Here is a 15,244-nt window from a genome sequence, read left to right as displayed (position 1 = left end):
ATTGTTGTTTTCCTGTAAATTGATCGTTTATATCTTTTGCTATTTTTGTGGTAAGTTTTCATCTGTATTTGTGAATTTTTCAGTTTTGTTGTATATTAAGGAAATTGTTACTTAATCACGTATATTACCAATATTTCCCCCAGTTTGCCATTTGACTGTGGTGTTTTTACCCCATAGACATTTTTGTCCTTTTTGTTTGTAGTTCTGATGTAGAAATTTTGCCTTCCTGTGTTCTGGGCTCTTATACCTAGAGAGTCCTTTCCTGGGCCAAGATGTGTAGGCGTATGTTTTCTTCCAGTACTTTTACGTTTTTATTTGTGATGTTTGCCTTTAATTCCCTGGATATTTTGGTGTAAGGAGTAAATTCAGTTTCTGATTTGCTTTTTTGCATGTTACTTGCAGGTTCCAAATCCTACAGATCTGACATACCAGCTAAATGGTCAAGAGTTCTTGAATCAGGGCTCTTCTGTTCATCTTTTTGTCCATTTCTGAGCCAGTTTCATATTATTTACAATGGAGCTGATTCTCCCCCGTTCTCTCTTTCAGAATTTATTTTCCAGGCCCGTTTCCTTTCCTTATCTCCTTCGCAAACCTTAAGAATCATTCTGTCATTTCTAAGTATCCTCTACCCCCCACATAGAAGGAAAACAAGAGGCAACAACCAAACCTGTTGGTATTTTGAGTGAGATTGCTCCGGCTTTACAGTTACTTCAGGGGAACTGACATCTTTAAATATTATGTTCTTATAATGTTGTTCTACTCATTTAAGCGATCTTTTATGCCACCTGTACAGGATTGACGCTTTCCGTATACATATATATATATTCTTCACATAGATCGCCTATATATTTTAGTTTGTTTTAGATATTTCAGTATAAATATTTTTATGTAAGCTTAAGAAATGTATTAAAATATGAGCTCTCTTTTCCATTATACTTACTTTTACTTTTATATAAAGGAAATTGTTTCCTGCATATTAACTTTGTAACCGTCTGCCATACTAAAGCCTCTTACTGTTGCTAATAATGTTACAGTTCATCCTTCTGCATTTTGCAGGTATTGAATCATATCGTCTGCAAATAGTGACGATTTTGCCGTCTTCTTTACAATACCTGTTTTATTCTCTAATCCACGTGGCACTTTGACAGTAGATCATGGCGTTGGCATATGGCATCCTTGTCTTATACCCAGCTTTTAAGGGAAACGTGCTAGTGTCCTACCATTAACCTTAACCTTGGCGTGGCAGTGTGGCATTTTAACTCACCTTCCTTCCGGTATCTTTGACAAATACTTTCCTGTCCTAGACCTGATTACACACAACAGACACATCAGCTCTCTCATTGCTCTTTTGTAGGCTCTTACCTAGCACTCAATCCTCCTTTTAAAGAAGCGGCTTCAGCCTTTCGGCCAGAGCCGTCATCTTCCAGTAATTCATCAAAATGACCAACACAAAGGGAAAGAGGAGAGGCACCTGCTCTAGGTTCTCTAGGCCTCCTAGAAAGCATGGAGCTGTTCCTTGGGCCACATACATGTGAATCTGCAAGAAAGGTGATATTGTAGACATCAAGGGAATGGGCACCGTTCAAAGTGGCATGTGCCCCCAGTGTTCCCATGGCAAGACTGGAAGAGTCTACAGTGTGACCTGGCATGCTGTTGGCATTGTCGTAAACAAACAAGGGCATGATCCTTGCCAAGGCAATTAATGTCCACATTGAGCATATTAAGCACTCTAAGAGCCAAGATAGCTTCCTGAAACTCGCGAAGGAAGATGATCAGAAAAAGAAGGAAGCCAAAGAGAAAGGGACTTGGGTTCAACTTAAGTGCCAGCCTGTTCCACCCAGAGAAACGTGCTTCGTATAACAGAAACCAATGGAAAGGAGCCTGAGCTTCTGGAACGCATTCCCTGTGAATTCATGGCATGATAGGTGTAAAAAACATAAAAGACCTCTGGACTATAAAAAAACAAAGAAAAAGAAGTGACTTCAAGAACACGAAAACAATTTTTTCATTGAAATATAGTTGATGTACAGTATTATACGTTACAGGTGTACAACGTAGTGATTCACAATTTTTTTTTTTTTTGGCGGTACACGGGCCTCTCACTGTCATGGCCTCTCCCGTTGCGGAGCACAGGCTCCGGACGCGCAGGCTCAGCGGCCATGGCTCACGGGCCCAGTCGCTCCGCGGCATGTGGGATCTTCCTGGACCGGGGCACGAACCCGTGTCCCCTGCATCGGCAGGCGGACTCTCAACCACTGCGCCACCAGGGAAGCCCATGATTCACAATTTTTAAAGGTTATACTCCAGTTAGTTATTATAAAATATTGGCTGTATTCCCCGTGTTGTATAATATATCCTTGTAGCTTATTTATTGTACACATAATAGTTTGTACCTCTTAATCCCCTACACTTTCTTGCTCCTGCCCCTTTTCCCTCTCCCCACTGGTAAGCATTAGTTTGTTCTCTATATCTGCGATGTTTCCTTTTTGTTATATTCACTCATTTGTTGTAACTTTTAGGTTCCACATATAAGTGATATCATACAGTATTTCTCCGTCTGACTTATTTCACTTAAGATTATGCCCTCCAGGTCCATCCATGTTGTTGCAAATGGCAAAATTTCATTCTTTTTTATGGCTGAGTAGTATTCCATTGTGAAGCGGAATTTTACATTTTATTTCATTTTAATTAATTTAACTCATGACCAGCTATTGAGCACTTAAAATGCGGCTAGTGCTACTGAGGAACTGAGTTTTTAATTTTGTGTAAGTTTAATTTAATTGAAACAGCCACATGTGACTCTTAGCTCCAGAATCAGGCAGCACCAGTTCCTCAATCATATCAATAAAGGATAGGACGTGAGCATAGAAAGGACCTACACAGTGGCTGCTCCCTGTGCCCAGAGAGGTTGAGATTGGCCCCAGATCACACAGCAAGCCCATGATTAAACTGAAGTAAGAAGCCAGGCTCCTTGTTCTTGTCTCGGGCTCTTCCCACGTTCCTTCTTTAAATGACAACCAAAGTCCAGGTGTGTACGGACCTATACACCTTCAGTAAACGTGTCTCACCCCACTGACTTCTCCACCGTGTCTGGGTTGACCCCCGGGCTGGTTCAGAGGTAGAGTTTTCAGCTGCGTCTTCTCGCACTGCAGGGCAAAGGCTCGCTCGCGGGAAGGACAGGTGCAGCGGGCCTGGGAGGCCAAGCCGCACGGCTGTTGGTCCAGGTTCTGCATCTGGCCTCTCTGCTGGTGGGATTAAAGCATCATTAGGCACCGTATTCCAGCATCCTCAGGAAGATTAGTTCTGTGCCCTTTCAGTTCACATGTATTTTCTCGTCTTTTTCTTCAAAGATTGCAGGCATCCACGCTTCCAGCAAGACAGCGGGGTGTTGCTTCTCGCCCCTGTGACTAATCTAAACCTTAAGAGAATTCATGTCCAGCGAGTTAGGGAGTCAGAGAGGAGGAAGAAGGAAGGAAAGCCTTTGAGAAGGCCCTCGGACGGGGGCCGCAGAGGAGAAGGAGGGCCTCTCAGTAACGAAGCACCCGCAGCCTTGCTCTCGAGGCATTTAGACTCTTCCTGCCTCCGCCAGCCTTTTCTTTTCCTCGGGGGTCCCTGGTCAGTCACTCAGGCTCACTGCTGGTGTCCTCCTTAGCTGTCCTTCCCAGCCACTAGTTGGCTGGAGGGGAAGCAGGAGTGACCCACCCTGGAAGGAGCTCTTCACGTTTTCCGGCCAATAGGAAGACCCTACCTTCGCGTCTGAAGGTCATTGGTCAGCACTAAGCGGTGAAGAGTGCTGGACCGCCTGGGGTCCAGCCCAGCTCTGCTGCCCCTTCCACGTGGCTGGGCGACTCACCACCCACTCTGTGCCTCAGCTTGCCTGCCTGGAAGTTGGGGGGGCATAGTCATGCCCCCACCCCCACCCCAACCCCCCCACCCCCCCCCGCCCAGGGCTCCGGTGAAGAGTACGTGAGTCCATAGGTGGAGAGTGTTCAGAGGGCACAGCTCCACAGAGGGTCATTCTTCACACGGGAGAGGTGATGGCTCTCCCTGCCCCGAGGGCAGGTGACCTCCAGGCTCGGTGTCCCTCTGCCCCTCCGTCGGAGCTCTCGATGCAGGTGGGTTTGGGGAGCCCTGCCTGGGTGCGTGCAGATGGCTATACCCATGGCCCCAGAGAGTCCCTTTTCCTGGCTGCATCACACGAATGTCCCGGCTCGGCAGAGTGGCAGCTGGTGTATCTGACAGCAGGGTCCCAGTCCCCTTGGGGCAGCTGGTCCAGCCCCAGTGACCCCGTTGGAGCTGTCGGGATGCTGGCTTGAGGCTCATCAGGTAGCATGTTGGTGTTGGCAGCCATGCCAGTGAAGCGGCCAGCGCAGGCGCACGCGCGTCTGAACCTTTTGCCAGTGAAGACGTCAGCTCCGCAGGTGGACAGGACCGACCCCCCGGGAGCCTGATCACAGCCCCCGTGTTTCTCTTTCTCAGCCCGGGCTTCCACGGTGGCTCCAATGACAGCACCCGCCTGCAGAGCCTGGCCCCCGGATGCTGGAATTTGTGATGAATCTGTGCGTTGTGTAATTTGCTAAAATGTCAAACTCGGCTTGATCAGAACACAACATTTCTGGGATTCTATTCCTTCTTGCGGACGTTGCTCCATTTTCTTTTTTCATGCTCTGGGAAAAGTCTTGGAGAACTTTCTTTAAAACTGGGTAATTTTTCCTGCCTCTCTGGTGATCCTCTTTCCCTGTCTCCCAGCACACCCAGAGAAGGGAAATGGCTGTGGTGACTTTCCCCACTATCTCCTCAGCACCTACGATGTGCCAGTCCCCATGGCGGGGGGCTCATGTGCATGAGTGAAGTAAACGCGTGTATGGTGTTTGTTCTGTGCCAGGCGCTGTCGTATGTGCTTAGGAACGTGGACGGATTCAGTCCTCACACGAACCCTGGGAGGAAGATGCTGCTATTGTCCCCATTGGATGGCTGGAGTAACTGAGGCAAAGGGACCTGCTCATTGTTGCACAGCTGAGTTGTGGCAGCAGGATTTGAACCCAGCCTGTCTTATCCCAGAGTCCGTGTTCTTAACCGCTAACTGCCGCCACCCCACTGCCTCTCCACTCTGGTCCCTCACTTTGTTTGAAGCCAGCATCCCGGGGAGGTACACACTTGTTGCATGAAGACGCAGAGGCTTGGAGAGTTCGTGGCCTGTGGCCTGCCTGGGGTTCAGACGCCACACCCGAGGCCCTGACTCCTCCCCAGGTGCCTGGCAGCCTCTCCGGCGTTACCATCCCAGCCCCTGGACTTGGCCTCACCGCCTCCTCCCATTGCCTGTCAAGTACAACCAACTGACTTCAGGGGGCTCCAGGCTCCCCTAAAGGGGGCACATCTCTGCTCCTTCTCTATGGAACATTCTCGTATTTGTTTTTTCTGCTGTTCTGCCTTCCCACATGCGTGTTGACTGGTTCGGTTTCCTCTAGCTTATTTCCTCTGGACGGCTCATATCCTTTGCCTCTTCAGCTGCTGGACTGTTTATTTTAGGCAGCTCCACTGTCCTGCTGAAGGGTCAGGACAGTAATTCCTCTGAGTTCATCAATCGATATATAACATCTTTGTCCCTTTCCTGTCCTGCGACGACTCTGAAAATAATCACGTGCCCCTAATGCTGAATAAGGGAATGAGAACGTAGACCTTGTTCATCCCCCAGCTCTCCATCCAGCCTCACAATAAAAACCAAGTGTAGGGGCTTCCCTGGTGGCTCGGTGGTTAAGAATCCACCTGCCAATGCAGGGGACATGGGTTTGAGCCCTGGTCCGGGAAGATCCCACATGCCGCGGAGTAGCTAAGCCCCTGCGCCACAACTACTGAGCCTGTGCCCTAGAGCCCGCGAGCCACAACTACTGAGCCCGTGTGCCTAGAGGCCGTGCTCCGCAACAAGAGAAGCCACTGCAATGAGAAGCCCACACACCGCAAGGAAGAGTAGCCCCACTCGCCGCAACTAGAGAAAGCCCGCACGCAGCAACAAAGACCCAATGCAGGCAAAAATAAATTAGTTAATTAATTAAAAATAAAATAAACCAAGTGTAAACTGGCAGTCTTTTCCCCGCATGTATTATAGACGCATACGTCTGTCTGGGGCAGTGGTCGTCCAGGGCACAAGCCAGTCCTCTGATCTGTACACCCATTCCTTGAGGGCGGGGCTGTGCCTAGTTCACCCTGCACCCCAACCTGGGGCCTGAAGTGCAGGAAACTTCCACAAGTGTCTGTCAAAAGGAATGGCTGTGGGCAGCTCAGATATATTCAATGGGAAGACTCAGGAAAACAAGCTGGCCCAGAACTTCCCATGCCCACAGCAGTTTTCTTCTTAGTTTTCCAGACATTTCCCCATATGTGTATTTCCTGAACCTATTTCCTGTTCTGAAAACCATGCATACCTTTTCTCCATGTACCAGTTGGCTCCACAGCCAGAGGGCCCCTTAGCCCATCATAGAACTCACTGAGGCCCAGTTCCCCAATCTCTGGGAGGCTCTGTGTCCGTGACTATAAAACCCACACAGTTATTCCAATTCAGGCCGCCTCTCGCTCCCCTCCCCTGCCTAAGGGAGAAACCGAGTGGGTTCATGCATGAGAATGCTTCACATCCTTAGTAAATCCAAGAGACGAGACAGCAGAAATACTAGCTAACTTAGCATCCCTTCGTAACTTCCCTAAAAGGAAGCTTGTGATTCGGGGTGGGGTGAGCTTGGGACCTCAGCCCATGTCACAAGCCAAATCGAATTCCTAACAGTTTAATTGTTTTACAATTTGTAATGATACATCTGGGGATCGGCCCAGCAAGGCTGAGCTTTGCACGTGGTAAAAATACGCTGTGCCTTGTCCAGCAGTGATAGGCGCTCTGTAAGCACCTGGCTGTCGGGTGGGAGGGCTAATTAGTATTATACCGAAACACATGAAATTGCGAAGATCTGAGTATTTTTGACCTACAAATACTGGTACTTCACTCTCATGCCTCCCTCTGTGATCAGGTTTCTCGTGTAAGACCATCTCACGGTGAACTTCTCCACAACTAGAGCAGGATTGAGGTCATCATATGAAGTCCCAGTCTATATACGCTCAGGTTAAGTTTTATTGTAATCTAGGTGAGGGAAGATTTAGCTCATCTTGGGGAGAAGGCCAACCAACATGTGTTTGGGATCCTGTCCAGCGCTAGCGCGTGACTGGGCTCGTGGGCCCTCGGTGTATTGAAGCCCGTGACTGCTTAGAGCTCAGGGCCCGATCCTGTCTTCACGCCTCCAGATGCGCTTAAAATGATCAGCACCGTGTCCCCTTCCCAGGTCCTCCTGGCTCTCCAAATTAAGTCAGGCCATTGAGGTTTTCCTGTGATTGTGGTGTGACGTCTCCTATAAATCACTAAGTGAGTAGAAGTCATAGGAAAATTTGGTCAGGGACAAGACGGCCTGAGCCAAGCAATGTTTCTTCTTGGAATCAGAAATCACAAGCAACAGACGACTGGGTCCTGTGTGCTTTCGTAGGCCACACAAATCAACGTGGTCCTTGATACATGGCTGTGCTCCTGTAGGCTGTGGGTCCCAGTGTAGGACAATGACAGGCCCCCTCGACGGCCCCAGAAAGGTGGCTCGGATAGAAAAGGAGGTCTGGGGTTTGCTGGGTGTGTGTGGGAACAAACTGTCCCACTGAGTTGACTTGCCAGCTAATCCTGGTGCTGGGAAAATGGGACTCCCCCTCTCCCACCCCCAACTTTAATCACCTGACGGATGTTGTATTCAGGGCCGCAGCCTAAATACCGATCCTTGGGTTTTATCAAATCTGTTTTTAGCCAATCAGTCAGGGACAGTGCCAGCTGGGTGTGGCCATGCGCTTCGGTGCAGTCACCCTGAAATAAGGAAGGCGGGGCTATTTGCGGAGTAGGCCCCAGCCCGGCAGGGGCCGTTCTGGCTCTTCTTGACCCCAAGTGCGCTGCGAGGCTGGGCGTTTCCCGCTTCCCCCCGCCCCAAACAGACCTTCTCTCCAGAATGAAACTTCAGATATTTGGGTGAATCGGGTTTGTTTTCTCAGGTTTTTTGGCTCCCCGTCGTTTTTTTTCATCTATGTAGAGAGGAAGATTTGGTACAGACGGTGGGCCCTGAAAGCCTAGCAGAGTGCAAGGGGGTGGGAGAGCACCACTTTTCACCACTTTTGATGGCATCTTTACGGCTCAAATCCTGGGCTTGCTGCAGCTGCTGTGTAACCAGCTGTGTTGTACTGGAGGTGGGGAGAGGGGATGGGTCGGGTTAGATGACGGCTCTTCCGGCCACCTCCTGGAAACTGATGGCCCTTCGGGTCTTAGCCTGACAATCATAAGATCCAGCTTGTGGGGATCGCGAACATTTAGGTAGATCAATTAACCGAATTGGGATGCAGTGGCATTTAAATGACTTAAACTCTGTTTAGCCTCAAAGTAGTTGTGTTTGAAGCTCAGCTTTAACTTCCGTCGCTTTATTCATACCCTCCAGGGTTTCCCTTGTCCCCGGAGTCCAGCGGCATCCCTGCAGTGGCCGGTCCCTCTCCACTGCCTCCATGTGTCCCCAGGCCTTTGTGCTTGCTCTTCCCTCCTCCTGGAGTAGTTTTCTTCCAGAAAGCCATAGCTGGCTTCCTCACCCCTCTGGATCTTGGCTCAAATGTCACCATCTCAGGGAGCAGGTCCCTGGCCATCCTATTTCAACTGTACCCCCTTCCCCTGCACCTTCTGTCCGCCCCCACCCCGGCTTTGTTTTCCTTTGTGCCACTTATCCCCACGTGACATGCCACTTGTCTCACTTATTTTTAATTTATTTTTCTTATTTATTTCTGGCCGCGTTGGGTCTTCGCTGCTCCGCGCGGGCTTCCTCTAGTTGCGGTGAGCGGGGGCTACTCTTCGTTGTGGTGCGCGGACTTCTCGTTGCGATGGCTTCTCTTGTTGTGGACCACGGGCACTAGGCGCGCGGGCTTCAGTAGTTGCAGCACGCGGGCTCAGTAGTTGTGGCTCGCGGGCTCTAAAGCACAGGCTCAGTAGTTGTGGCACACGGGCTTATGCTTCGCGGCATGTGGGATCTTCCCGGGATCTTCAGTGGCTGAGGGGGGGAGGTTCGTTAACCTGAAAAACTGTGTGTCAGGGTAATGTGGAGAAAAGACTCTGTTGAAGAATGCAATTTAGAAAGGGAATTCAGAACGTTTTTCCTTAGGTTTCTGTTCTCATCCCCTTTTAGGTCAGAGTCCTGAGGTTGATATCCTGTGAGGCGTGCTCATCATTCATTCATTTATTCATTCACTTGTTCGTCCAACCAATATTTACTGAACTCTTCTGGCAATGTCCTGAGACCCAGGGGAAAACCGAGCCATGCCTTTGCCATCAGGGAATGTACATTTTCATGGCAGAGACAGATAATTTTAAAAAATTTTAAATACTGCTGCAAGTAAAGCCAATGGGGGGCTGCGAGGAGCAGTAACAGGAGGGATTTCGTGGGGGCCCGGAAGTTTCTCTGAGGAGGTCTGAGGGGTGCAAAGAGGCAGGTAAGGTCCAGGCAGGGGGATGGCTGGTGCGGAGGCCTCAGCAGAAAGAGTGCGGGGCATTCACCCAAGAAGCCAGTGTGAGCAGGAAGTAGGGAACAAAGGGAAAATGGGTAAGTATTGAAAAGTGTTTGCTGGCCTTCTGTATTAGTCAGCGTTCTCCAGAGAAGCAGAGCTCAGAGGAGAGATCTGTATCTACAGGCAGACCTCAGACACAGTGTGGGTCCAGTTCCAGAGCCCCCTAGAAAGCAAATGATTGCAATAAAGCAAGTCACACGAATTTTTTGGTTTCCCAGAGCACATAAAAGTAATGTTCACACTATACTGTAGTCCATTAAGTGTGCACTAGCATTGTGTCTAAAAAAACAACGTACATACCTTAATTAAAAAATACTTTATTGCTGAAAAATGCTAATCATCATCTGAGCCTTCCGTGAGTCATAGCTGTTACATCAAAGATCACCAATCACAGATACTGTAACAAATGTAATCATAATGAAAATGTTACCACAAACCTTCGATTCGTGAAAAAGACGCAGCATCTTCGAAGTGCAATAAAACGAGGTCTGCCTGTATCTGTATGTATCTGTGTGCCTATGTACGTATAGAAGCGAAGCTAATTTGCATATTTATAGATATCGGTATAGATAGCCTTACTCAGATGTCAGTTCCTCAGAGAGCTTCCTTGAATCTCTAGCTAAAGCGCCGCGCCGTCCCCCTATCCCTTCCCATCTGTCCTCACAGCTGTCTTCAAACAACTATATAAAACTTTAAACCATTGCCCCTTCAGCTTGCGGAACTGGTATCCACTAAATGCACATCAAAGCATGACCCTCAGATAACAGATAATTCTTGTCTTTAGTACCTAATGTCACACATTTACATGAGGCTGGAGGGAGTAGTGCGCAGTGTGCATTTAATTTTTGTCATCTGCATTCAGGATGCTCTTATGAATCCTCTGGTGAAAGTCAGACTTAGGAAACATAGAGGTTTCTTTTCAAAGAGACTATGCCCAGGAGGCAAGCAGTTACTTGCTTCTGCGGTGGTTTGAAGAAGTCTGGCCTGCGAGCATTTTTTAAAATTTGTAAGCACATGATCCAAAGTTAAAAACAACTTAGGATCTTCTCAGTATTTACCTCCTTTGGAGTGATGCCCTCTGCATCCTTTGTAATTTTCCCTCCGGCTGTCCCTAATTATGCCAGTTCACCTAGCAATTTGATGAAAATCTTAGTAGGTGTTAATATCAACAGGATTATATTTCGTAGGGGAATGTAATTTTTCCACTGCAGTCAGCGATGAAAGAAGAGGAGGTTGGTGAAAGAAAACCTTTTGCCAGAAGGATGTATTTGAGGAGTTTTTCACAAGAACACACTATAATTATGAAGTTTTATTTTTACCGAGACCAATTTTTTTTTTTTTCACCATGGTAATGTCTGTTTTCTTAGATTTGGTAGTAACACTAGGAAAGAGAAATACTTTTGATGTTGGAAGGCTTGTTTTTCATCATTATTTTGCTGTGACGTTGTTTGCTGCATTCATCATGAATGAGAGAGACATTTTGGATACTTCGGGCTAACTGAGTTTCTGATTTCCCTCGGGTTCTTCATGTCCTCTGAGAGCCGGGATGGGATATGAATAGAGATTTCTTGAAATAGGTGTGACTTTTCTGCATCTAGAATTCGGGCAAAGGTGAAGCTCAGCAAATCGTTGCCTGATGGCAGGCAGTGGGCCGGGCATTCCAGAGGGCTCTTGTAAGCTGTCTCTGGCCAGCCCTGTCCTTGGGAATCCGTACAGGAGCCGGAGCCACTGTGCCCTTCAGCAGGAAGTTCAAAGAAAAGTTGTTCTTAGGTAGTTGGGAATAAACAGGTAGCTCTTGGTTAGACTTCTTAATCTGTTTAACTTTGCGTGCCTGTGCATGTGTGTGTGTGTGTGTGTGTGTGTGTGTGTGTGTGTGTGTGTGTGTAGTTTTCTTTTTTTCTTTTTTTTTTTCAAGAAGATGTTGGGAGTAGGAGTTTATCAATTTATTTATTTATTTTTGCTGTGTTGGCTCTTCGTTTCTGTGCAAGGGCTTTCTCTAGTTGTGGCAAGTGGGGGCCACTCTTCATCGCGGTGCGTGGGCCTCTCACCATCACGGCCTCTCTTGTTGCGTAGCACAGGCTCCAGACGCGTGGGCTCAGTAGTGGTGGCTCACGGGCCTAGTTGCTCCGCAGCATGTGGGATCCTCCCAGACCAGGGCTCGAACCCGTGTCCTCTGCATTAGCAGGCAAATTCTCAACCACTGCACCACCAGGGAAGCCCCACGTAGTTTGGTTTTTTAATGGTCAGCCTTCAGGTCTCTACAGTGGCTGATCTGGTCACAGGATCTCTATAAAGTGTGGTTAAGTTTATCAACCTACAGATATTCAAAACAACATAGAGGCTCTTGGTATTAATTTGCCAGGGCGGCCATATCCAAGTACCACAGACTGGGCAGCTTAAACAACATACATTTATTTTCTCACAGCTCTGGAGACTGTAAGTCCAAGATCAAGGTGTCAGCAGGCGTGGTTTCTCCTGAGGCTTTTCTCCTTGGCCTTGTAGACGGCTGCTTCTTGCTGTGCCTTTGCCCTGTGCATGTGTGTGTCCTAATTTCCTCTTCTTGTAAGGACACCAGTCAGATTGGATTAGGGCCCACCCCAAAGGCCTCATTTTACCATAATCACCTCTTTAAAGGCCCTATCTCCAAATATAGTCATACTCTGAGGTACTGGGGGTTAGGGTTTCAACATGTGAATTTTGGGGGGGTGTCACAATTCAGCCCATAACACTATTAGTGTAATCTTAGCTCTCCAGCTGAAACAGAGTGTAGAGTGGGGGTTATCAGGACTTGAGGGATGTGGGGGAAGTGGGGAGATGTTGGTCTTATAACTTATGGCAGTACAAGATGTAGAAGTTCTGGGGACCCAGTGTACAGCACAGTGGCTGTAGTTGATACCCCTGTAGTGTATACTTGAAAATATGCTAAGAAAGTAGATCTCACCGTGCACACGAAAAAAGGGGGTAACTATGTGAAGTGATGGATGTGTTAATTAGCTTAATCACAGTAATCATTTCACACCGTATGTGTATATCAGTTCATCACGTTGTACGCCGTAAATATATACAATTTTTATTGTCAATCAGACCTCAATAAAGCTGGAGAAAATAAAAGCATCCACGGGAATTTATTAGCACTGTTATTCCTAAAACAAGCAATAGGTGTTCTGTCTTTGATCCTCAGCTGCTTCCCCCACGCCTCACATCCAGCCCAGGTGCAAGGTCTTTGGGTGTCTCATCAGAACATGTTCTGAGTTCACCTACTTTTCAGCTCCACCTCCCTCTCCACCATCTAAGCCAGCATCATGGGTTGCCTGGATTATTGCAATGGCCTCCTAATCCTGTCCTCCACCCTTGCCCCTGCTGGAACTCTGGCTCTCCACGTAGCAGCCAGTGGTGTTTTTTGTTTTTGTTTTTGTTTTTTGCGGTACGCGGGCCTCTCACCGTCGTGGCCTCTCTCGCCACGGAGCACAGGCTCCGGACGCGCAGGCTCAGCGGCCATGGCTCACGGGCCCAGCCGCTCCGCGGCATGTGGGATCTTCCTGGACCGGGGCACGAAGCCGTATCCCCTGCATCGGCAGGCGGACTCTCAACCACTGCACCACCAGGGAAACCCCCGCCAGTGGTGTTTTTAAAACAGAAATCAAATCCGGTCACGCCCTTGCTCAGAATTCCCCAGCTGCATCCCAGCACATTTAGTGCAAACTCCAGAATGCTTTCCTGGGCCTATAAAGTTGTCCACGAACTGGCCCCTGTCTGCCTCTCCTCCTGGTCTCTGCTTCGGTCATGCACCCACCACACTGGCGCGTTATTTCTCCAACGCGCCAAGTGTGGTCCCTGCCCCAGAGGCCTGGAATCCTGGAATGTTCTTCCCAATCTGCACACATGGCATACTTCCTGTCTTCTAGGTCTCTGTCCAGGTGTAACATCCTCTGAGATCTTCCTTGAGCCCCCGGCTAAACTAGCGCACTGTCCCGCACTCCGCCCCTCCCGTATGTACTCACAGCTGTCTTCAGAGCCCTTGTGGCTCCCCGTCCCTCCACCGCCACATCTGGGTACATAATGGCGTATTTCCTGTCTGTGCTGGACTGTAAACCTCCCGGAGGCTTCCGTCCTGTTGACCCTTAGATCCCACCACCCGGAACAGCGCCTGCTAATCAATGGGTGGGAAATCACAACTGAAATTCTGGGGCTCACGGGAAACTTTGGTCAAAGGCCGAGAAGGCAGAGTGCCTTTGCCCGTGAGCAGACCGCCCCTCTGGTCCAAAGTGGTCACAGGGAGAAAGCTTCCACCCAGACTCCACTGGGCCTGGGCCAATTCGTTGAGAAATTACCTGCAAGAGTAATGACCCCCTCTGGCTTGAAGGAGAGCAGGCCTGTTGGCATTTTGATAACAAATTCAGAGCTGGGAGGTCACAGACAGTCTGGTCCCTAATTCTGGGGCTCAGTGGAGAGGCACCTGCTTTGTAGGAATGAAGCAAGTTCCCCCCCCCAGGAGCCACCCAGAATGCACGCTCAGCTGGCATGCCGGCCACTTCCCCATCTTCCTAACTTTTTTTTTTTTTATTATTAATACCCTATTGGAACTGTCATGCAAGGTATCCTGATTGGGTTTAAATTTTTCAGGTCCTATAAGCAATAGGGACTTTTCATTTCCAGTGACTTTTGTCACAGATGATGGGATTGCCATCTGGGAATAACCGCTCTTTTCCTTTGGGGCTCTTGGCTTCCAAGATCAGAATTTAGCAAATGGTACCAGGAGAGTTGGGGGCTTGCAGGGGAGGGAATTTCCTGAATTTCCTCTTCCTCCTCCCCCTTCTTCCTCTTATTTTTCTTCTTCTGTTCAAGGGAACTTTTCATGTAAGAGGAAAGAGGGGGTATGAATAAGACTTTCTCAGACTGACAAGATCTTTTTTTTTTTTTTTTTTTTTGCGGTACGAGGGCCTCTCACTGTCGTGGCCTCTCCCGTTGCGGAGCACAGGCTCCGGACGCGCAGGCTCAGCGGCCATGGCTCACGGGCCCAGGCGGTCCGCGGCATGTGGGATCCTCCCGGACCGGGGCACGAACCCGCGTCCCCTGCATCGGCAGGCGGACTCTCAACCACTGCGCCACCAGGGAAGCCCCGATTCATTTTGTGAGTCTTGGAGGTGTTCATGCTTGTGCTGCTCTGCATTTCAGAAGGCTTTACACTCTCCTTCCTTGCTCTGCCCAGTTCCGAGGTATCTGAGCAGAGGCGTGCAGGACCCTAGAAACAGCGTCTTGATTTGACTGGGATGTTGGAAACGGCATCTTTCAATTCTAAGACACTCTGACGAAATGATGAGGGAGGCTCAAACACGTTGGTTACCTAAACTCTCCAGCTCGGATGCATGTCCGGTTGCTCTTTCCCACAGAGAGGAAGACAAATCTGGGGCGACTCTGGGCCCAGCTCTAGAAGGGCCTAGAACTCCAAACTCACTGCTCAGTGCTTTTGTTTTTTTGTGGTTCTTCTTGTGCTTGTATAAAGGCCATATTTGGGGAGAGTGGGATGCGTTGGGAGATTGGGATTAGTATATACACACCACTATGTATAAAATCGATAACTAATGAGGACCTACTGTAGAGCACAGGGAACTCTCCTCAATACTCTGTGGTG

The 15,244-nt window shown here is 48.8% G+C and overlaps 1 protein-coding gene and 1 pseudogene across 2 annotated transcripts in view; both read left to right on the top strand.

The window, feature by feature from the left end:
* RCAN1 (regulator of calcineurin 1) overlaps window positions 1-15,244 on the top strand; it is a gene marked incomplete at its 5' end in the record, with an annotated part of 95,634 nt that overhangs the window by 15,514 nt on the left and 64,876 nt on the right. The window lies entirely within an intron of this gene.
* On the top strand, window positions 1,345-2,199 carry LOC307187167 (large ribosomal subunit protein eL21-like; annotated as a pseudogene). The gene has a single exon. The product of its transcript is annotated as a large ribosomal subunit protein eL21-like (transcript).

Source organism: Stenella coeruleoalba (assembly GCF_951394435.1).
Source record: "Stenella coeruleoalba genome assembly, chromosome: 5".
NCBI lineage: Eukaryota > Metazoa > Chordata > Mammalia > Artiodactyla > Delphinidae > Stenella > Stenella coeruleoalba.
The sequence above is the reverse complement of the archived record's forward strand: the minus strand, read 5'-3'. Positions and strand labels throughout refer to the sequence as shown.